Source organism: Periplaneta americana, chromosome 16 (genome assembly GCF_040183065.1).
Source record: "Periplaneta americana isolate PAMFEO1 chromosome 16, P.americana_PAMFEO1_priV1, whole genome shotgun sequence".
Classification (NCBI taxonomy): Eukaryota; Metazoa; Arthropoda; class Insecta; order Blattodea; family Blattidae; genus Periplaneta; species Periplaneta americana.
This window is the reverse complement of record NC_091132.1, coordinates 1,623,963-1,630,387: the sequence shown is the minus strand read 5'-3', so window position 1 is coordinate 1,630,387 and position 6,425 is coordinate 1,623,963.

Here is a 6,425-nt window from a genome sequence, read left to right as displayed (position 1 = left end):
CAGCGGTGAGGGCAGGTTCTTATCTGTCGAAGGTCAGTCGAGGCAGATGCAGTAGACAAAGACGGATATTGCTGGTAGCTTTTTCTCTACACGTTAAAATATATATTTTTAATTAGGAATTTCCTACAATATACTAATTATCCTTCACCCTAAAAAATGTTGTACTGCAACAAATTTCTGTCCTCGATATCTTTTTCAGTAAAATCTCTTCTAGTCACACTCCTTCTGACGCCATCCATTCATTGTTCTCTTGGTTTTCCTCTTTATCTCCTTCCTACCGGAGTACTTACTTACTGGCTTTTAAGGAACCCGCAGGTTCATTGCCGCCCTCACATGAGCCCGCCATTGGTCTCTATCCTGAGCAAGATTAATCCAGTCTCTACCATCATATTCCACCTCTCTCAAATCCATTTTTATATTATCCTCCCACCTTTTGGCCTCCCCAAAGGTCTTTTCCCTCCGGTCTCCCAACTAACACTCTATATGAATTTCTGGATTCGCCCATACGTACTACATGCCCTGCCCATCTCAAACGTCTGGATTTAATGTTCCTAATTATGTCAGGTGAAGAATACAATGCGTGCAGTTCTGTGTTGTGTAACTTTCTCCATTCTCCTGTAACTTCATCCCTCTTAGCCCCAAATATTTTCCTAAGCACCTTATTCTCAAACACCCTTAACCTATGTTCCTCTCTCAAAGTGAGAGTCCAAGTTTCACAACCATAAAGAACAACCGGTAATATCACTGTTTTATAAATTCTAACTTTCAGATTTTTTGACAGCAGACTGGATGATAAAAGCATCTCAACCGAATAATAACAGGCATTTCCTATATTTATTCTGTGTTTAATTTCCTCCCGAGTATCATTTATATTTGTTACTGTTGCTGCCCCAGGTATTTGAATTTTTCCACCTCTTCAAAGGATAAATTTGCAATTTTTATAGTTTCATTTCGTACAATATTCTCGTTACGAGACATAATCATACACTTTGTCTTTTCGGGATTTACTTCCAAACCTATCTCCTTACTTGCTTCAAGTAAAATTCCCGTGTTTTCCCTAATCGTTTTTGGATTGTGTACCGCAGTATACTCCAGCATAATCTTCAGTATTCTTTCATTTTCATCGTCTTTACGTGTCCAAACTATAATTTTAATCTTCTTTCTTCAGTAACGTCCTTTTCTAATATAATTTGTCTAATTCTATAATTTATGATTCTTTCCCATGATTTTCTCGCTACTCTCCGCAAAAGTCCATTTATTTTCGTCTATTGTGTCTAATGGCCAGGATTCTGTTCAATATAACATAACATTTTGTACCAATGGCTTTAATAAAATAGAGTTTTTGTTATATTTAAAATATTTATACTTGGAAGGGCGAAAGGAACTGGCCATCCTACCAATTATCTCCTGACCTAGTTGCCTCATAAGTAGTGCCTTCTTGGGATCACTTGTGAGGTTCAGATCTGTCTTCGGACAGTTGACTAAACAACAAGAACTCGGAAGAAGCGAATTCAACATGCCAATTATTACTTATCCTGTCCTCAATTTCAGCTACATTCTTCCTATCAGCTTGTAAAATTGATTCAAAATATTTAAATTTATGTCTTCCATCTTCAAGGATAGACGTTCGGTTTACTTATTATTTTATAGTCTATTTAGTCCCTCCCTTTTTTATATTCTTCCACTATAGCGCAAAAACCCACGTCCGTGGTGTCTAGCGTCCAGTACGTGACCGAATCTGGCTACACCGCTATATTATAATTAAAGCTATCGTCAGATTTCATTTTGTTAACTATTTGTTTCCATTGTCTATATTTCCTTTTAACAAATTATATTTGTTGTGAAACTTGGACTCTCATTTTGAGAGAGGAACATAGGTTAAGGGTGTTTGAGAATAAGGTGCTTAGGAAAATATTTGTTGCTAAGAGGGATGAAGTTACAGGAGAATGGAGAAACTTACACAACACAGAACTACACGCATTGTATTCTTCACGTGACATAATTAGGAACATTAAATCCAGACGTTTGAGATGGGCAGGGCATGTAACAAGTATGCGCGAATCCAGAAATGCATATAGTGTTTTAGTTGGGAGGCCGGAGGGAAAAAGACCTTTAGGGAGGCCGAGACGTAGATGGGAAGATAATATTAAAATGGATTTGAGGGAGGTGGGATATGATGATAGAGACTGGATTAATTTTGCTCAGGATAGGGAACAATGGTGGGCTTATGTGAGGGCGGCAATGAGCCTCCGGGTTCCTTAAAAGCCAGTAAGTAAGTAACAAATTATATTTTTATGATTTGTTTTTCGTAAAATCGATTACTTTGAAACAAAATGAATTTAGTATCAAATTAATTGAATTTGGCGCGTTCTTCTCTTGTTCCTGTGCAGTACGATAGTGTTTTTTTCTCGAATCACGTCAACGCGTACATGAAAGCTTGGAGTTTCCAAACTCTCTGACGTTATTGTTAATAGGCTATTTATGTTTGCTTAAATCGTTGTGAATGGATCCACTAAATACCCCGACTGGAAGGTGGAAGAGAAGGCAAAAGACTTAATTTATTTTAATTTATCTCTCAGCGTTTTTACTCTTATTATTATTATTATTATTATTATTATTATTATTACTATTATTATTAGTGTAGGTGGAAGAGAAGGCAAAAGACTTAATTTATTTTAATTTATCTCTCAGCGTTTTTACTCATTATTATTATTATTATTATTATTATTATTATTATTATTATTATTATTATTATTAGTGTAGGTGGAAGAGAAGGCAAAAGACTTAATTTATTTTAATTTATCTCTCAGCGTTTTTACTCTTATTATTATTATTATTATTATTATTATTATTATTATTATTATTATTATTATTATTATTAGTGTAGGTGGAAGAGAAGGCAAAAGACTTAATTTATTTTAATTTATCTCTCAGCGTTTTTACTCATTATTATTATTATTATTATTATTATTATTATTATTATTATTATTATTATTAGTGTAGGTGGAAGAGAAGGCAAAAGACTTAATTTATTTTAATTTATCTCTCAGCGTTTTTACTCATTATTATTATTATTATTATTATTATTATTATTATTATTATTATTATTATTATTAGTGTAGGTGAAAGAGAAGGCAAAAGACTTAATTTATTTTAATTTATCTCTCAGCGTTTTTACTCTTATTATTATTATTATTATTATTATCATTATTATTATTATTATTATTATTATTATTATTATTATTAGTGTAGGTGGAAGAGAAGGCAAAAGACTTAATTTATTTTAATTTATCTCTCAGCGTTTTTACTCATTATTATTATTATTATTATTATTATTATTGTTATTATTATTATTATTATTATTATTATTATTTTAAAAGTAATTTCCTTTCTTTCTAAACATTTCTCTCGCTCTAACCCCCCATCTAACATGAAAAAAAAAAAACTTTTGCCGCTTATCAACTTTTGATATGTCAATATCTATTTTGAACGGGTGACGTTTCTCACTGTCTAAAAAAGATTTTGATTCCAAATTTTTCTTATGCTTTCCTTAGACATTTTTATAATGAACCCTACAAATTAGAGTGCAATTCATTGTCTCACATTTTACGACATTTTTTGAGAGCATAAACTACTTATCTATTCTTGATGATGATCAACCGCAACTGGACAGGCCGAACAACAAGTTACGAAGCGCCATAACAAGGCTAGCAGTTCACACAAACTGTGCAGAAGATCAGAGTACCACGAACCTTCCCCCGAATGCGTGTGCAAACTGTGCAACGAAGTGTGTCCAAAATATAATTTTAGTAAATGTGTGAATAGAACGAAGTCACTGGTGGAATATAGTAAAGAGAAGTAACTCATACCAAACTAAATTGCACGTTAGTGCGCACTTCTTTCTTATTTATATTCTTGATGAAACCGGCAAACTGACGGTCACTTGCAGTTAAATGTGAATGAGTTTGCATTGGACGTGACGGTGACGGTGATGGTCCGTGACGTTGATGTGACGTATAATGTGAATCGAGCCTAAAAGCCTCGTACAATTTCAACTCGAGAAGCTGCGCCTCAGAATAGCGTTTCGATCTGTTTGACTTGGCGTGTATGTTTGTATTGCCGTCTGACATTTGTTTGTGAAAGTCAGTCTGGGTTACAAGGATGTTTGTGTTACATGATCCTCTTTATCGCCTAACCTCCAAGTTCACACATTTTTGCACACGAAACATGAAAGTCATGTCCCGCGAGTTTGTTTATCTTCTGCAAACAATAACACCGCGCATCGCATCTGCTACGCTTTTCCCAGGGCTTGGCAGATCTCAGCACTGCGCACATCAGCGCGGTTTCTCGAGATGGGTCTCTATCTGAATGCGCAGTGGACTTCTATATTTATTTTACATTTAATTACGAAAAAATCGCGTTATTTGCTGTTCTACCGGAGTCCATTCTTTCAATGTATAAAAAATTTTGTTCCTAATTTTTATTTAAGGATTCACTGAAGTGAAATTTTGTCAATTTTGTTAAAAACCGATTTCTTCTTGTTAACATGAAGACAATTGCAGGCCTATATGGTTTAGAGAACCATGCAGATAGGTCTCTTCAATCAGCTATTCGGCCGACATTTCATTAAAAGGATGTTCGCTCTCGGCGGACCTTTAAATTTGTTTATGCTCGACCATGCCGAAATGTAGTAATTATGCACCTGGTAGTAGCCCTTTAATGCACCTCATTAAAGTACACCTATTCATTATAGTTCAGTTGTTCAGCCAATGAGAAATCACCATTGTAGCATTATAAAAGCGTAAGTATCGATTATTCTCGGATATGCAATCGAAAGACAATTAGCGAAACGTCACGGAGGCTGGAAATCCAATACTGTCGCAGAAGGTTATGTTCTGTTACTATAATAATTAGCGTTAATTGTAAATAATATTCAAATAAATTCAATTTGTCATCACGTTTTTCAATTCTAGATCAATTTCCAGGTTATATCAATATTAATGTTCATGTTATCCTCTAGATTATATCAAGGTCAATGACATTCGTCCCTCGGAAAAAATCAATGCTTTCGCGTCTGCGCACATCTCACAATTTAGAAGGTCAGTTCCGCTCTTCACTTAGATAACCATAACATGAATACTTATGAATAATTTCAAGTTAGACATATGGTCGAGCATAAAAAGTCGTATGAAACTTGCCTATAATGGTAATTAAGACGCTCGTATGAAAATTATGAAACTCGCTTGCGCTCGTCTTAATTACTATCATTATAGGCTCGTTGCATAATGTACTAAACTCAATTTTCTTCGTTTGCATTTGTTTACATATATTACTACTGAAAATTCTACTCCTTCTTCAAATGTTGTGTACTATATCCATTATTTACTATCAGAATTTTCCTTAAAATTTAAGATTTTCTAGAGAAATATTCTTTTCTTCTAGGCGTCACAATTTTTACCTGTTTTTATAATGTACCTAACTATACTAAATATTTTTTGTAGCTCTAGAAAAATTGAATGGCAAGTTATGTTTCAATTACTTTGAAACGTATATGGAGCAAATTTCAGGAAAAATATTTAAATTTGTAGAAATAGTAGTGAATTTTCAAAATATAATTTAACTTTACAAAAATATTAATAATTCATACAATTTAGTCGCCCTGTGTAGCCCAGGCGGTATAGCGCTGGCCTTCTGTGCCCGAGATTGCGGGTTCGATCCCGGCCCAGGTCGATGGTATTTAAGTGTGCTTAAATGCGACAGGCTCATGTCACTAGATTTACTGGCATGTAAAAGAACTCCTGCGGCACCAAATTCCGGCACACCGGCGACGCTGATATAACTTCGGCAGCTACAAGCGTCGTTAAATAAAACATAATAAAATTCATACAATTTTGTACCATGTGAGATGAACTTTCATACAAAGGCTATTTATGCACAGCAAGGCATGTATACAAATCTTAAGAGATCCAGCTCAAACAGTTAAGAAAATTCAATTTTCGCCTCAGTGTATTCTAAATTAATACTTTTGAAGCTTTTTCGTGACATTCTCACTTGCCAAGTTCTCTGAATGGAGTGGAAGAATATTCCTTACTGCCTTTTCTTTAATTTGTGCCAATGTCTATGGTCACAATTCGCTAAAAAATCTTGTGGAATTTTAATCCTGTCTACCCAGAATTGTTTGGTTAATAGTACTCCTCAACTAACCGAAACTTCATTGTGTGCTTTAACATTACAAACTTAAAGAACTATTCAATGTTGACAAACTAAGATTGTGGCAGGAATGAAGTTTGAAGAGATTCTCTAGCTGGCAAAGATTTATGGCTGTTATCTTCGGGATTTGAGATATCGAAAAGTGTTAGCTTTTCTTACAGGTTTTGGAAGGCCCTGTAAGAAACGTGGGGAAAAGAACTGAAAGAAAAACATAA